This window comes from Sipha flava, unplaced genomic scaffold, assembly GCF_003268045.1.
Source record: "Sipha flava isolate LNK unplaced genomic scaffold, YSA_version1 111_pilon_pilon, whole genome shotgun sequence".
Lineage (NCBI taxonomy): Eukaryota > Metazoa > Arthropoda > Insecta > Hemiptera > Aphididae > Sipha > Sipha flava.
Window position 1 is genome coordinate 467,120 of NW_020271729.1, and position 19,172 is coordinate 486,291.

Genomic DNA, 19,172 nt, shown 5'->3' on the forward strand with positions numbered 1-19,172 from the left:
GTGTTCACGAAGACGATTTGAAAACGCTCCATTTTAATAATAAGCATAAAAACATATTCGATATTGTGCTGCGACGGATAGGTCTAAAAGGACTTTTCGAATATATAAAAAAAAAAAAAATGACAATCCGTCGTAATCACATACAAGCTTAAACATATTTCGTTCGATTCAAACAGGGAGACTTTAGAAAAATCTTATCCTCCGTCGGAAAATGCACGTCGCGAACCGTAGCCCACACGTTAAACCTGAGAACTCACAACGTTTGTGCCCAGAAACACGTCCGGCACGTCAACGGCGGCGGCCCGGGGCGCTCGCGGTGGCACCGAGGTTTTCGAAAGGCGTCAAGGTTGACCCGAGTCCTGAAGCGGAACGGGTCCCAGGACCGCGAGTCGAACGTGTGCCGAAGCGTAGTATAAGACGTGAAAGCGATTCAACGGTCACCGACGGAACACGGACGTGTTGAAATGTTATCGCGGCAATGTTGTTTCGAAACCAAAAGCGAAAGAGTTTAAGAAAACCGTCGGCCGTTGCGGATCTATTCGCGTCCAAATATACGTGCGTGCGTAGCGGTGACTTGGATGCCGCACGCGCGAGAAAAATAAATGTTTGACCGTTCGCACACACTGTTACGGGCGCGCGGTCGGTCGCACACGCGTTGTGCCGGCAGCGCCTGCGTATCGCGTCGTCGGCGGCGGTCGCACATAGTTTCCGGTCGTAAAGAAAACCGCGCCGCTTCGCCGTCGGTTCAGTAACGCCGTTGCCGTTGAACGCGTACCGTCCTTTTTTTTTTTTTCTGCTCGCCGCGTCTTTTCCGCACACCGGTGCCCCTCGCGTGCTCCGCGACCGCCGACAACCCGTACCCGCCACCGCGACCGCGGTCTCGTTCCGTTCGCACGTGGTCCACCGCCCGAAACCAGGTAATTTTTTCGCACGATTATTAAATATTAAATACTATACGTTAAACACATGTTCAGAACGCGTGACCACGAACGCACCGGGTACGTGGTTGTAAACCATCGCGTTACCGGTTATATGATAACCACGTATATTACCTACGTAAATCATGTTATCCGTTGGTCGATTGGTTTTTTTTCTTTCCCTTTATTTTGTTTTTCTCTTTTCCGCGCTCGTGAAGAGGTAAACGCGCACGACGCCTCGGCGGGATCTCCATTATTTCACCAGGAACCATTACAACATCGCGTTGTACGTACAGGTGTGTTATAATAGTATCATCGGTTTCTTTTCAATTGTTTTCTGTTCTATCTTTTCCGCGCTCGAAGTGAACGCACGAAAGTCTATCGCGCGTTTCGGTGGCATCCTCATAGTACGTGTTGTATACCGGCCGCGTATCTCGTATCTCGTATTACCAGGTTTCGGAACTTATAGGAATTTCATATTGTTCTGTGTGCTCTCGGTTTATAACAGACCGAGCTATACAATTTTGGGATTAAAAATTGAAAATTAAAAATGCATATCTTGCATATTTTGTCCATTTTCATTGATTCTCGCATATTTATATGCATATTTAATATTTTCTAAAAATATTAATTTTATTCATTCTTAACCAATTGATTTTAAATAACGTTACATAACACAACGCTAATAACGCGGAAAACGTGCATTATTTAAAACTCAATATTATTTTCCGTGGTGATTTATTGTTATTTTTTATTGTTTACTATGAATTTAACGAAAATATTGGTGGTTCAATGCAAAAACTTAACAGGTATTATACAACATATATTTATTTCGTATTTCACAAATAATGAAAATATACTTGTTTACTTATTTTTTCAGTTCAATAAAATCTCAAATGCCAACCGGTCATAGGCTATATTTTAGTTATCATTAATACAATTTTTTTTCATTATAGGTTTTTAGAATTGACCAATTAACTTTTAATAAATAAATAAATATTTTTTTTGCATATTTCACACTTTTTTATGCATATTTTTTAATTTTTTTCGTGCATATTTTGCATTTTTTGGCTTCTATAACTTCCGAACCCTAATTATTACTGTCTACACAATATAAACCGTTCACATATGTCGGTGACTGCGCGTAGATTTATCCCGGCGATTTTGCAAAAACATTTAAAAAAATAATCAAATCAGTTGCAGTGTATTCGCGAGATTACTGGTCGGTCGTACTGCTATCGCAGTGTAAACCGTTTTTTTTTCGATTTATTATTAGTTAAACGTCGTAATAAACGGTTTCTACTATACGTATATGCTATATTGCGTGTTTTTTTTCGATAACACAATATTTTCTTTTTTCAAAACACGTGACGACTTGCGCGCATATCTACGTATGTAGTATATTTGCACTGACATTTGAAATACACTTCTATTGTGATGTAATGTATTCGGTTTTTTAGAGCGATCCGATGACGGTGAATTTTTTCGTTGTTGTATGATCCTATAACGAGTTTAGACGGGCAAATATTAAAGAGAAAACCTTTTTAGACCTGCTACAAAAGCCGCTCAAATTATCGTTGGTCGACATTACAAAACTATTAAAACTCGTCCGCTGGCTGCGAAATTGATGATTCGATGTTTGGTGCCATTGTTCTTACAATATCTAAAACGTTCGTATATGGTTGACGGTCTATTCACCAAATGTCAATATGAGTATGATATTATTATCATCATCATCGTTTCGAATAATGATATATTGAGTGTGGTATTGATACCTAATATAATACTATGTATGTACCAATCGCGTTTGCGTATTATTTCCACGATTCTTCAAAATGTCATATTAAATGGTGTACTCGTGTTAGTGTTTTCGTGCACTTCGATTTGTTCTACAGAATTCAAAGAGATGTCTGCCGCAGAAATTTACTTCACAATTAGCACTGGAGAGTGTATTTGATAACTATCGTAATAATATTAAGAAATAAGAAAAATAGTGGTACGATATAAAATTACGTGAATAATATCTTATGTACCTATGTTGGTAAAAAAAAAAAAAAAAAAACCACTAACGGTAAAAAGTGACCATAATCATGGATCTAAATTAAAACTAAATATTACTTTTAAAAATATATTATTTTAATAAATGAATATTCAATACTTATAATCAAATAGTCTAAATGAGTTATTTTCATAACAATCGGTTTTTTTAACATCGTATGCGAAATACGCAAAAACGTTTTCTTACGTTTGAACCACAAAAACTAAAACGTATACCTGAAAATTAAACGAGTAAAAAATTAAAGATTATATTTAATTTTAAAGGCGATTTCTAAATTTATGTTTAACTATGAGCTTTAATTTACGAATAAAACAAACAATCAGTAAAACATTCGAAATATGTTGCATGAAAGCTATAAAACAATCAAAGTATCTCTCTTATTTTGATACCATTCTATAATTTGTTATGATCTTTTGATTCGTATCTTATAGGACTTTAATAATTGAATCAAGCAAAACAAGTGTTGCTTGGACAACCGTTTATTTTATTCTATAAAATTGTATAAAAAGCTATGGTATAAACCACGACTTGTATTAATTAATTAATTTGTACTCGTACATCACTAATTGTAATTTTAATAAACTTGGGTCGGAATTTTTCGATTGATACCGTTAAACTATATCATAATGAAAAATGCTTAAACGGTTCTTTATTTCGTTTTTAGTTACTCATTGGATAGATTCGTATAATTACTTTTTATTCGAAAAAAATGTCGTCTTACTAGTTAGATATGTATTTGTTTGATATTTATGGAAAAAAAAACTGTCATTTAAGTACAACGTGATAGTCAGTTATTAAAATTGATAGGTAGTTTCCCTAAAATAGCCATTTAATATGCAATCGTTCGATATTGATTGCTATTGTACAATAAGTATTGGAATTAGAATATTATACATTTTTGAAGGTATATTTTACTTTTTAGTTTATTAAAAATTAATCGTGTTCGACCGTGAAGTGGTACACGTGGCGACAATAGCGTTGAAAATTGATTTTATCATATTACAATATTTTATTCTAGTGTCATTGTATAGAAAAACCAAACACACAAAGTGTATTCAAAATTAGATTCTGAAAAGATTTTTCCTTATAAATATTCATATTGCTGCATTAAGCAACCATGTTCTCATTTTTACTTTATTCACAAGGAAATTTTAAAATAATGCAAATAGCAAACGATTTTAAAACATATACTTATATATGTTAATGTTAATATGTATTATATCAGGGCATGGAGATACATAATATATAGTATATATATTCATTATTACGATTAAATTGTACGAAATAATGTGGCTTTATAAGTGTCGTGATTGCATGAAATATTCGGATTAACAAGAGTGTTGCGTTAAATGTGATTGTTGGCCGCAAATCACAAATATATATATTTAGTCTCAGCAATAATGACAAAAAATGTGATCGTATAATGATATCGCGTTTATTCACAGACACGTACATATAATGTTGTTTTTGCAATTTCGGTGAAAATAATATATCGCGTTATCGAGAAAATGACGAAAAATTGTTTTAAACCGTAATGTATATTTTATGCACGACGGACTATCGACGTGTTATAGACATAAAGACTTTTAGCGAATCTTCGAGCGCTGATGATACACAAGCAGACGCGACGTGTTCAAGACGATTCATATTCGTTTTTAAATACCGCGAAAATGCAACAAAAAAAAAAAAACGTTGTTACAGCAAACTTCGGTGGGACCGACAACGACGTCGTATCATACTAATATCGAAACACGTATACTATTCCGCGTATAATATTAAAACAGTTATGTGAAAATTGTTCAAGTATCTGTGCACGTTTGATTCGTACGTATAAAACGCATACGCCAGAACACATGTGGTATAACGTGCACGTCAGTGAGCATTAATTCTTTCGTATGGTATTGCACTACTGCCGATGGTACAGGATCGTTTCCATTGACGAACAAGAATTGCGATTTATGCGTACATACTGTGCTCCTCAAACGCGTTTACATACTGTTGTTTTAGCTGTACAAATCCGCGATGTTCCCGTTAGACGTTTAGTCGACCGAGCAACGGATGAGCCTTGTTTAAAATTTGTTTTTCGCGTTTACGGTTTTAATACATTTTAATACGTTTAACGCGCCAAACTATGCTATTGTGTACACACGATCAACTTTTATTTATCAGTTAGGTACTTACATATACGTCTTAATCGACAAACTCGATTTCTTAACTCCTCGTTGTGGCGTTTCTACGAATAAAAAAAAGCTAAAAATCTATTATTATTATTTAGCTTTCACCGATGACGGTGACAGTGTGTTGAATTGCACTCAAGTGTTTGCCAATCAACTCGTGAAATATTTGATGGATAATTAAACGGCTATCATATTAAATGTTCGTGTGTTAAATTAATTCTTGACAAAAGAATTGAATATTATTATGCGTGTGGTGAAATAAATCTGTATGAATGCTCTTTGATATCGGATAAAACGAGAACGGAAAGTATTCGCGATACGCATGTAGAGACAAAATAACTCCTGAACGGTATTTTCTCTCCTGTTTAAACAATCATCTTCCTAGTTTGTCAATTATGTGATTATGTGGCTAGCTTTGCGATATGGTGTTTGATTAAATACACTTGTTTTTTTTTTCATTTTTTACATCGTGGCAAGTCGCTGCGCAAAAATCAAAAATGTATACTATAATTCACCTTGTTGGACAATTCTGAATCCGATTTTGGTAATTTAAATAATATACTATATACGAACTGAAAAAATAAACATTAATGATTTGTTATTTCATCGCTAACTTGTTGCCAACAAGTAACACGGATCATCCAGTGTATATATAAATACTGATTAAAACTTGATAATGAAAACTGGCTGAGGTTAGTTGCCAAATTGTACTAGGTGGTTGGCTTGGATTTACGGTTTACAATAAACGTATTAAAAAGGAAAACACCAATCACGGTTTTTTTGGATGCAGACTATTGCTGAATTTGTGCGCATTGTAGAAATGCGCGGTATGTATAAAACTTGCTTTCTGATATCCACTCGATTTTATAGTGAAGATTAAGCCGGCTAAGACTTAGATAAATAAATATTTGAGTGAGTGCCGTATATATAATGCAATAAAATTCCGGACTGTCGAGAAAACAGGTATGAGTTATTTTTATTTTTTTTTATTACAAATCGTATATTATAGGTTTGCTGTTGGAAACTAGTGTTTACCATTTCTATACGTGGCGACAGTACGCGAACGTGACATAACGTCTGTAAATTGGATATCCATGTCCTAGCACGATGAGAAAAAGTGAAAGAAGAAGGGGGAAAAATCTCTATCGAAAAGTGTATGGTTAAACCGACGCGGAATAATAGTCAGTATTTTTGGGTTTTATTTATTTATTTTTCCTCTTCTATTTTTCTCGGACACCGATCAACAATTTTTTCCCGATTCCTTATTCGTAATACTGTGTATAAAGTGTTCGTGTTCACATTATTTCGTATATGTTTGGCTATAGAATTGGAACATTCAAATCAACAAATATGAAGAAAAGTGAGTAATTTTATAACTAATTTGCTCGGTCGTACGTTATAAGTACGTACGTCTAATCTTACTCGATACACACAATTAATTTTCTATCTCTATCGCGTACTTACTGATTTTTGTGATTGAACAAAAACCAATATTGTGTGAAGTGAATAGCCATGGGACAAGAGAAGGCTCTTTTTCTGATTATTATGTTTAATTATCACGTTTAAATCGAGAAAACTACGACCAGCAGAGAATATTCAAATTACATAAGCACGCTTGACATTATGTTATTGAGCAAGAGAAAAATGGAAATGGTTCATTGAAATTTTATATTGACGCATCTCCGCTAGATTCTAACCTAGCAATGTAATATTTGATAACATTATTATTATAATTCTTATCTTAGATAACAATTAAAATATTCACTAGATAAATAAATCAAGTTTGTATACTTTAAAGTTATAATCATAGACTCATTCTGATTTGAGCAGGCCATGTCTCACGTGTAACTTCGAGTTTGTAGTTTATTTTTTATGTTTTAACAATAATACCAGACGATATCAATGTAGTATTGCATCTTTTGTCAATGCTTGCCACAAACAATTTTTTTTTTTTTTAAAGTTATACTTTTAAGTATTGTTCTAAAAATTCAATGCGTATAAAAAATGATATTCAGATTGATGCATCGTCTTTTTTAATTTTTTTTTACTCGTGGCTCGCTATTACGGTCGCACATTAAACCTCGCGTGCATAATACATTAATATATATATTATATATATATATGTATATAAATAAGTTTCTGTTATTTATTTCTTAAGTTTTCTTTTGTACGACCGAAAGATGCATCACATGCGTATTTTGGTAATATCATTGGTAAATCAAATGCCTTGTCATCCCCACCCCCTCCCCTTACGCTCCGTTACCGTTTTCGGTTTTACACTTGGACTCACATCCTTCGTTCCGTAACTTTGCGCCCTTTTGTTCAACGACCTAAGTTCCCTGTACCGTACTTTTTTCAGCAGTGAGGTTCTGCGATACATTTGATTTTTGTTCGAGTCCATATATTGTCCAACGTGAATATTAACAGTAGTAACGTGTCCGCGGAGGAGTCTGAACGTAAAACCGTATGTACATATATATATATATTTACCATATATCATAATACCATCACTCCCTAATTTTGCATGATCGTTTCTCGCGTATTTAGATTAAATATGTCCGTGCCATGTTACGAGTTTGGTCACTGACACGTCATATACGCTATTTCGTATTTCGCACAATATTTTAATCAAGACAATATAATTGTTAATCACCGAAAAATCAATAATTGTGTAACACCACATTCATAATAGATACTCCTTTTTTATTTTCTTTTAAAAAAGAAAACATTATCCATGATGCAGCGTTTTTATTTTTCAATAACTTATTTCAATAATTTTTTATATCTAAACAAAAGACTTTGCTAACAAATGTTAACATAAAAATAACTTCGAGTTAATTTGACTATTGAAAAAAAAAAATGAAATGTTACACTGCAGTTAATATTATTCTCTTAAAATAAAAGTTACTTTTACTAAGAATTTATACTGAATAATTGCGTTCCACAAAAAAACATAATTTTACTATAAATTGTATGATTCTGTTAATGATTTGCATTGATAAATGATAGCAAGAGTACCTATAAAATATACAGCCAACTCTTTTTTCAAAACCAAGTTTAAATGTTTCTAGGAATTCACTCGGTTTACATGATCACACAATCATTTTGTTTCGTTCAATTCTCTGGACTTGTAACAAACCGTCTCCGGATGCCACTCGTTCACAGTATCATCGTATCCAAGTAAAATAACTTTACGTTTGAATGATGTACGACTTCTTTAGGGATCGGGAATCGTTGACTTGATCGACGACTCGTGTTCATTCAAATCCATTGCGGATCCTACGTCGTTGATAACGTCATCCATTAACGCAATGCCGCACGCACGTGGTTAACGGTCGTTGGATTTTTCTTACCGATTCGATCGTCGTCAGAATTTCGATGACCTATTTCGTCTTCTAACTCAAGCTGTTAAGAGCTAAAACTCTAGGACTGTACGAGAATCGCATTAGACGCGTCGTGTATCAGATGATCGCACAAGTTACAGCGCATTATCGGCTTTCGGTATGTCGGCATCACTGCGCGGTATTTGAAATTAGACAATCAGCCTGTGTGACAGAATACAGTTATAAACCATCCGAACCATAATCATGATTTCGGCGCAATCGATTCTGGCATTTAGGTGTTCGATATACATTATACATGTTACGGTGTATACAGATCCCACGGTAGGATATGCGTAATGTACGTTCACAAGAAAACTTACTTAATCAGTAGTCAAAGCTCCGAACATCACAATGTTTGGCAATTATTATGTTTACAAGTAGAAGAGTGGCTCAGTCGCATTCGATCCGAATGACATGTCAACCGGTACTAATCATACGATGGTTAAAACTGTAATTCAATCAAAACTCATGATTTATAGTTTTAAGTTTGTGGACAACTAAGTCAAACATAGCGATAGCGCAAACAATATTCTATTCACCATTATTATTTTACTGTAATTAATTAATAATTGATGGATGGACTGTTGAAGCTTATGATGTGTCCTATGAAAATATAAATGTAAATCAATATATATATGTTGGCAGACGGACTATCGTCAAATTCATAATTATATAGGCCTTTGATTTATTTCGTCGGCACCGAGCAACAATATGTGATTAGTATATTCCCAAAGACATGATATTATATTTTAGAAGTTAGATAACTCATATGATTAATATCAAAATTTCATGTCTTCTTAGATTTATTGTTTTTTGATAGTATTGATAAAACAAATTTGACAAAAAATTATCAAAATTTAATACAAAATTTTTTTATACATATATATATATATATATATTGCTAATACTATACTTATATATAATATTAATAATCTGTTAAATTCTGTAATTAAAAATGCATTGAAAATTTCGTTCTGATCCTTGGAGTACAAGATTGTTCGTAAAATTTTCTTTGTAGAAAAAAAATATTGTTAGAAAGTCTTAAAATAATTTATAAGCACTACAAAATGAAACTAGGACGAAGTCGGATATTTCAATCAATTTTCATTAGGCAATATAAGATATTTGTTTAAAGACGATTACAATTTTAAATATATATTAAATTATTGTTGGAAAATTAGGGCAATGGAATTATTTTAATATAGTTTTTGCTGTTTATAGACATAGGACGTTTTTGATTTTTCCAAATTTTATATTTTTTTCCACGAATTTTAAAAATGCAAACTGCAAAAAAAAAAACTACCTTATTAATAAATCAGATTTTTTTCAAACAACAGAATTGTTTCCCCTGAAACAGTTGCACATTGGTTTAAGTTTAAAAGACCAATACAGAAATACCATTCACTCGTCCGTATATTTAACTCAACCTAGAAGTTTCATCCTTTTTAGTTATTGTTTTATTGCAGGCATATGCTTTATGAGTTTTGAAAGTTAAAAAATATCATGTTTGTTAAAGCGTTTCGACTAAAAACTTTATAGTTTTTAATGTTTTGAAAATAAAAACGTATATCATATTTTTTGACAAGTCTAAAATTGATAAATTAGTTATTATTTATCGTCAACAGTTTTGAAAATTAATTTTACGTATTTTAAGATTAATATCGTTTGAAAGATGTTTCATATATCGAATGGTACAATTGACATTTAAAAAAAAATGTAGACCGTGTTGATATATAGATAAAAATATCGGTGTATATGTGTACGCGTAATAAATTACGTGAAAAAATCGAATATCTTAAAGTGATTAAGATGTGTTCACGAGAGGATGTACATAAAAGCACAAGTTTTTGAGAACCATGCAACGTATTACATAATAAATAACAAGCACGGTAATTATATTAAGTAGAGATTTTTTTTTCTTTACTAATTGCAGTGCAGTTGTGATGTTAAACTGAGCGTTTCATTATTGAATTAAACCTTATATGTACAGAGCGCATCGTCTATACGGTATTTTAAAATCCACTGATTCAATTTCCTTTAACGACGTACGTTATACGAATTCGTCGAATCGCCTATCGTAACACTTAGTTGTATACGTGCATGTTTATGATACTCAATTTTTTTTTATGTCAAATACATTTACACTCGTTTTCGTGATCGTTTTGGATATTATATTATATTGTTACTAAACGAAATATAATATGTGATGTTTTTATAATATTTGGACTGTCCGTTGTACATACTGCTGCTATGGGTAGTAAAAGGTAACACATTAGTTGGGTTCAGTGTTCTTTTAGGTATAAGATTATATGAATCTGGTACACTAATATTTTTCTTTCCATTTCTTTCTACAGATTTTGGACTGTCTATGATCACTTGTTGGTTATTTTTTTTTTTTTTTTACTGAGATGATAAAAATAAAAATAATTATTTTAGCAAAAACATATCTGTATGACATAGGTAGTGTTCAAAAATAAATCATAGCCCAATTGTTTTAAATTAGAAAGGAAAACTTTAGTGTAGTGACTTACTTTTATTAAAAAACATTGGTTACCACAATTAGTGGATTAATAACAGAACTCACTACGGTCATATATCGTTTACGGGTATGTTTTACTTTTTATTATAATCCGTATTATTATATATTATTATATTTGTATGTACTATGTTTTTAAATGCGAATTCTGACAACCCGCTGCGGGTCTAGTCGACGAAGTTTCTAACCGACGGAGAAAAACACTTTGGAAACTACTTAGAGACCCGAGAAAGCAGCAAAGAGGAATACTTACATATATCGTTCTAGTTCTTATTTCTTATAACGGTTTTTCGTGAGAACGGATTTCAACGTCGCGAGAAGAATAAGATGAATGAGATTGACGAATAATAATTATTATGTCGGTGTGGTAAAAGGGTAGGGAAAATCGTTGTCACAACTTGAAAAGCGCTATTGTCTTACTCATTGACGTGCACTCTAATAGTTACCCCAAAATAAGTCCAAAATTTTTGTAACTCCACGAGTTCGTTGTAGTGTCGCCTTGCAATTTTTCATGCGTATTATTATATATGACATTTTCAAAATGATAGATTTATGATTACTGCATGTCAACATCGAGCACATAACTTAAAAAAACGATTCCGGGGTAATATATCCACGGGACAAGAACACGTCGGAGGCTATTAGAGAGAAGACTGCTCAAATTTCGCTCCAAGGTGGTTACCGTTGTATTTTTTCTTGTGAAGTTAATTTTTTCAGATCGCAAATCTCGATTAAAAGGACGTCAAGACAAAGCAGGCTCTCATTTCTATATACCCTTTCATAAATTTTAGATATATATATATTAACCCTATTCTGACGTATCAATCTCCGCGTGAAGAACACAGTAAGGAAAATATAGTAAAAAATGAATATAATGACTACCTTTATATTCTAAGCATCAATAATTAGTTATACGTCATTTTCTGACAAAATCCACCGTTATTATTATTCCGATAAACTGCCTTATAATAATTTTAAATTTATTCGTAATTATTGTTGTATAACGTATCCAACGGCAGAATAACATTTATCTTAAATACTCACTTGAAATATAATTATTTACGTTTATCAGTGTTATTTATTCGAAAATTATAATTTTTTTTCGAATATGCGGTTAGTTCATTTGAGAATTGTTATTAATTTATTATATACACGTACTGTACAATATTGTTAAAATATTTTAACTTACTGTTTTATTCTTATTGGCTGGCTTATGGTAAGTTACAAGAAGTTATATTTTCTGTAGACCATATACTTCTCACGTCCTATTTTTAATGAAATAAAAAAAATAAATAAACTTAAAAATAAAAAATAAATTGATGACAAATTTTACCCGTGATAAATTTGATCGGTGGGCAATTTTTTGCAATCAATTACTGGGATCCTTTACGCTTATATATATTTGAACTTTATTCTGTTCATTGAGAGAACGTAACTCGTTCGCGCATTCCTACTACTTTTCAGCGAGTTCGCTATGTCATTACGTGGTTACCGATACATGGACGCGTATAAGCGAACGCGGTGAAAAGTGGTGAGAATGCGCAAGAATAAACGAGTTTTGGTCGCCACCTAGTTGCGTTTCATCGGCAAACAGAGTATAGCTGAATCACCGAGATTCTCATGGAACAGTTTTGGCCGAGGCATAGTTTTTTTTTTTTTTTTTTTTTTATGGATTACTAACTTACATCATTTAAAGCCTAGCTATGTTAGGATAACCTAGGGTATTACTTCCAGATATAAATTGTCTATGTCGAACAATACGATAAGGCAGTGAAATTCGATTCAAACGTAAAATCTTTCGGCTCAACGCACAAAATTTTTAAAATCAATAAAATATACTCTTACAGTAAATCTAAAGTGTTTAAAATTTCAAGTTTATATGTTTTGTCGTTATTGAAATGTAGCAGTCAATTATTGGTTGAATGATACTTGAATTTTATTGATATTGATAAATAGCTGAATATGGTGAATAAATAGGTAAAAATGGTTGAATAATAGCCGGGTAGATTTCGCTATATTTATTTTTTTGTTTTTTTTTTCATATACAAAATATTATTTTATGGGTAAAATAATTAAGTGTAAAATTATTTGTATACTTGTTCAGTATTTTTTGCTTTTTTTTATAATACTTCTTGTATACAATATTTTTGATTCTCCCTTTGGACAGCAGTATTACTAAACTACCAGAAGAGCTTACACGTGAATAAGCAATGTATAATTGGTTATGGAGAAAACCATCATTCCTTAAATCCACTATTGCCACTTTCAATGGTTGCCCTTACGCTTTGTCAATTTTGATGGCAATCCAGACTTTGATAGGAAACTGTAACAGTTTAAATTGAAAGTGGTAGTCAGATGGAATCAGAGGTATTCTTGGTAGAAAAACCAATTCTCTCGTACCACAGCCTGTAAAGATAATTGTGTAATGTGGTCGACAATAACCAGTTAGATATATGATATTTAGATAGGGGTTTTTGGTCATTTTAAATATATTAAACAGTAGCATACGATCGTTTATAGTTTTGAAATCTTAATATTACAAATAAATTTAGATTTATTTAGTGTGGTTATAAATATTTATAATATATGAATAATTATAACTCTTAGACATTGTATATGAAGTTGATTATATCATGATAAGATAAGATGAAGTTCAAGTATCTCGTCGGTATTCATGAAGAACTGTTGTCAAATACATATTCGACATTGATCGTCGGCCTTACAATAGTGATATATACCATAGTGGGAAAGTAGTGTCAACTCAGAAAAAATATATAATACAATAATAAAAAAATCGAATTAAAAAGTAGTAAATTGTTAATACTTGTAAATTAATATAATCATAAATAATCAAATAGTTTATATATAGAAATAAAAAAGTAAAGACAAATAATTGATTAGTCAATAGTATTAATATATTTGTGTAGGGTGACTGGTTTCGAATTAAAAATTTATCATCAGATATATACAGTCAATAAAAAAATAATTTATTAATAAATAATCAATAATTTTTTAATAAAGTCGCAATTTTATTAACTTTGTGTGTACTTGAAAATGAATTTTTAATTTGATATCGATTGTAATTTACAAATATAATAAAACTCTAAGCTAAGAATTTATTTATTTATTAATTTCTATATTTACACTTTTGTTTATTTACTCATATATATATAAATATACATAAGATGTGTATAGACCAATAATGATGCACAATCTGTTATAGTTGCTCATATGAATATTTAGTATATATAATGTTTGCATTTTTATTTTTATTAATTAATTAATTAATTTATTAGCATAATCGCCCATATGGGCTCAAGTACAGTAGGTAATATCTCTTGTCATATCTATATGCGTGATGCGCGAAATCATTTTTATTCGTAAACTTCTAGAAAGAATACATGTCTACACACCGTTATCAAATACATAATTTATGGATAAAAAGGAAGAATGACAGGTGTTGGGGACGAATTATTATTGTTAATTTATTAATTTAAATGGAATATTTTTTAAAATCCTTTCTTATTACAAAGTATTAGTACTATCATTACTATTATTATTACTAATTACTATTCCAATTTCAAGTTCATACATTTAGTAGTTATTAAGAATTAGCGATCAATAAGTTTGTGATATTTAGATTATATATATAATATTTATTTATAGATTATCGATGTTTGGCATATACCATTGGCTTTTTAGATCATCTAATAAAAATATATTTAATAAAGTGATTTCCCTATACATATTCTTAGTTCCATAAAATGTTTACACGTATATTAAGTAGAATTGACGCCCAGCGTCTCATGATTTTCCATCAAACATTTATTTTTGAAACTAGTTTTTCAATAAACATATTAGTTAGATGAATTTATTTGTCGATGTATTATATGGTATCTTCAATAAACATTTTATACAAACTACAAAGTCAACTTGCGATGCATTAAAATTATTTTTTCGTTGAATTGTTATTTATTCCACACGAACAGTATGAAACGTACAAAGGCGCAGTATAAATAATAATATTTCATATATATATGAAATATATAATTTCATAGAGTATAATAGAGCACGAGATGTATTTAGTAATTATTTGAAACATCCTCTTCATTTTTCCCTCATTTTCTCATCTCCGTCATACTTTCCTTTCTAAACTTTCTTCCCAAGACTACTATTTCCCCGATAAAAATACGTTCTTCGAAATTCCCGTTCTCTATTATCTCATTTATTATCTATTGTTTATTTAATTCTCTATTCCTTATTTTATAAACAATAAAAAAAAAATTCAATTGTATAACGTAATGCATATTCTTTCAAATTATGAAAAATATCGAAAAAAAACCCAAAAAGAACCCGTTAATAAGAATATAATACATTCTAAATAAACATTTATAATATTACTATAAATAATTATTTCGTAAAATACAATGATATTGACTATTAATTACAATATAATATCTGAATAAATATTTTTTTTTGAAATTTTTTATGTGGTTGGGATGTTTAGAATACTAAAAAAAAAACTCCTATAAATAAATGGAATTTTTAAACTTACTCGATCAAATATTGTTTTTTTTTAATTTTTAGAACATTTTAAACTAATTTGTTTTAAGTAAATATACAATTATATTTCAATTATTTACAAATATACATTTCCTAAAATTAATAGTTTATTTAAAAATTATTTACTTATAATATAAATTAAATATTTTCATTCAATTAATATTCAATTTATAATTCTTCACTTAATTGTATAAAAAAAAAATAATAAAACGATAGTAAGCAATTTGATTTACATTAGAAGATGGTAAAAATGTTGACCCGTGTAGATATATACGTATAATTTTTTTTTTTACATTACTAAAACAACAATATTTAGACTAATATATACTAGAGTTAATGAATACTTCAATGTTTGTTTTATAATAATTATATTAAAAGTAAAAATAAATTCAATATACGCCACCAAATATGATGCTTGAAAAATTCATAAATTCACAATGTAGATTTACTATAATTGTAAAACAAAAATTTTATGCACAAAAATTGATATTAATAATTGTTTTTTCTAAAGTTTAGTTTGAACTAAAATTATAACATATGGCCCATCATAGAACTTATTAGAAAGAAAACCTTTCTTATGTCCATGTAAGACGTTAAATTTGGAAAATGTGTAGTTGTTAGTTGATATATTTAATTTAATTTTAAATATTAAGTATCTTTGATAAATAATAAAATATAATTAAGTAAGTTTAAAATAATTATATCTGAATTATGTTTTCGTATCAAATATAAATTAAATTTTCAAGTGAATGTTGGGCCTTTATGATATTTATTGAAACCTTTATTTAATGAGTTTACAATCTTTAATTTGTTTATTTTCATACTAAAAGTTTGTAAACACTAATTTAATGCATTTCGTAGTTCAATGCATTTTTAAGATTATTTATTTATTGATGTACCATTTCATGTATTTGCATAATTTTGTGATTTTCACATATTTATCCATTTTAATATAATTAGTACAAATTAGACTTTTATTATATTGAACATAAATTGGAGTGTTTGTTTTTGAAGGCAATGAAACTTTTCTTTTCGAAATTTAATTATTTTTCATTTATTAAACGAGAAAAACTTAGATAAATTATAGAAATTAATGATTATTTATTATGAACATATTTTGATAAACACTTTTTTGGGCAGATAATATGGTCCAAAACTTTCATGTAGCTTTTTTGAAATAATGCAAAAACAAGATGTACTTTTTTTCATTATTTTTATTTTATTTTTATTTACTGTAATTTTATTAACCCATTTGCTTGATTGAAGAATAAATGGTTTACCTTTTGCTAAAATGAGGAAAAATAGAAAATTTCTCAATAAATTAAATTGTTATGATCTGTTAGTAAGTAAATATAATCTTCTTATACGATAATCTCTAGTGCTTTCTCTATTCAAATAAATTCGACGGCACTTAATCAAAATATTTAGTATTAAATGAATATTTTTTCATATTATTGTACATATATTATATAAACAAATTTTCAATTTAAGATTGAGATTAAAAAAAGAACAATCGTTCAAAATGCATCGCTTTACATTATTACTACGGGAAATGTTACTTTGTGTCCATTATTATTATTATGATTTTGTTGTTCATACTGATATTGTGAGAATAAATTAGATATTAACAAATGTGAATATATTTTTCTACAATACCTACGCCAAGCAATTAATAATACGGTTGCTTATAGTGATTCCACTATAAATCAAAACCATCAAACTTGATTTTCAGTACAATTATGACGTAACACAGCGTTTTATTGTATGGGTGTAAAAAAAAATGACGATATTTAGTTTTACATAATACTAGAATATGTTGTATAGTAGTAATACCTTTGTATTCAATAAATATTAGTTATTATTTTAATTTTTTTTTTTACGAGATTTACAAGTTTTTAATAAATTTTTAAAAAACATTAACTCCATCTTTGATATAATATTTATTAATCAATTGCATTTTTCCCTGCAACAATATAATAAATGATCTTTTTTCGTATCTGTTAAATTGATCGTTAGATATTTATTATAAATCTGAATAGCTTTCTATGAAAACCATACTCTTTTATTGTCAATTAATATACTAGCTAATATATGGATTTATGTATAGAAATAATAAAATAATAATGTATAATTAATGTATACATCCAAATTCTTCATTTTTTCGGTAATACATATGTTTCACTCTATAAAAATTGTTCAGTAACTAGGTTAACTAGATTATCTTTATATTTACACGTAATTTATGTACCCCACATATATAAAATAATAGTTTAAAGTAAAGTAGTCGTAAAAATAAGATAACAAGTTCATAGAAATAAAAGTGTTTTAATAATTTTAGTTTTTACTGTTACTTTGGGAGTAGTATACTGAAGTTATAAGTTCATATAATTTTTTTTTTTTAATTCAAGTCTCTATTTTAATAGCTTATTTCATTATAACTATTATTAATATGTATTTGGTATAATATTTGTTGTATCATAAATTTAGAGTTTTTATAATGTATGCTAACCACGAGTAAATATTTCATATTCGTGTTTTAAATATAATAAACAAAATAACTTCTATTTTTTTAATTTATACGTTATTTCTTATTTTATAAATTTTAGTTTAGATTAACGTTCCGCTGGAAAGTTATATCTTGCAATCATTTTCTATGGACTATACACAGGGAATGTTCTTTATTTTTGCGAACAGTCACCTAATTTCAGTCGGTTACTTTATTCTTATATTTATATGTGATACGTTTCGTAATACTATTATAAATATAAAAAATAATTACTACTATCAGTTTTTAGTAGAATCTGTAATTTTTTAAAAGCTAATTAAATATTTTTAATTCTGTTTGAATGACAAACTTTTTACGAACTCTATTAATTACATTCAATACTTTAATTTAAATATTAATTTTTTTTTCTTCTGAATATTAATTTAAAAGTTAGTTGATTTTTAATTTGATTTAAGAAACATAAGTTGAATTTATTTATGGTGTAGATTCAAACCAATATTATATAGTAATACAATACCTGTAGTTGTTGGTACAATATAAATATATAACGATATAATGCCATTAAGTAACCCACTCATATACACATAAACATATACACACACACACACACACACAGGCACGCATATATACACACATTAAGACTTAAAAAAACTATAAATTCGTTCCCGAAATGCTTTTTTGGATTAGAAATGATACTACTAACTATTAGGTTAAAGTCGAACACTTTAAGTATTTGGTTCACATAAATTTCGCTTAATACATTTAATATTTAATCCGGCAACATTAAGTAAATGCTACGGACTTTTTTGGCGTAGAAACAAATTTGGCTATGATAGTAAAATAAAATATGAACAAATCGACTAAATTAACTAATAATATACGCTACAGGCACTAACTATGAGACTACGTATACGTCAAAAGATTCAAGAAACATTTGGATTCATGTGATTCTTACATGCCTTAGTTTATCAAGCGCGTTAGTAAAAATTATAATACGATTTGAAGAATCTTTGCACTCTGTTCATCCAGTC

The 19,172-nt window shown here is 29.5% G+C and overlaps 1 protein-coding gene across 5 annotated transcripts in view; it reads left to right on the forward strand.

Annotated features, from left to right (window-relative positions):
* Nucleotides 1–596: 596 nt before the first annotated feature.
* The window catches only part of LOC112688636 (somatostatin receptor type 5-like), a 256,452-nt gene continuing 237,876 nt past the window's right edge, over nucleotides 597–19,172 (forward strand). For 4 of the 5 annotated variants that reach the window (XM_025561939.1, XM_025561930.1, XM_025561955.1 and 1 more), the window contains exon 1: nucleotides 597–917. The gene's annotated coding sequence lies outside the window, so the exon portion shown is untranslated. Of the gene's footprint in view, nucleotides 918–958; nucleotides 1,214–19,172 lie in introns of those variants that run through there. The other variant, XM_025561947.1, reaches the window with a different exon arrangement.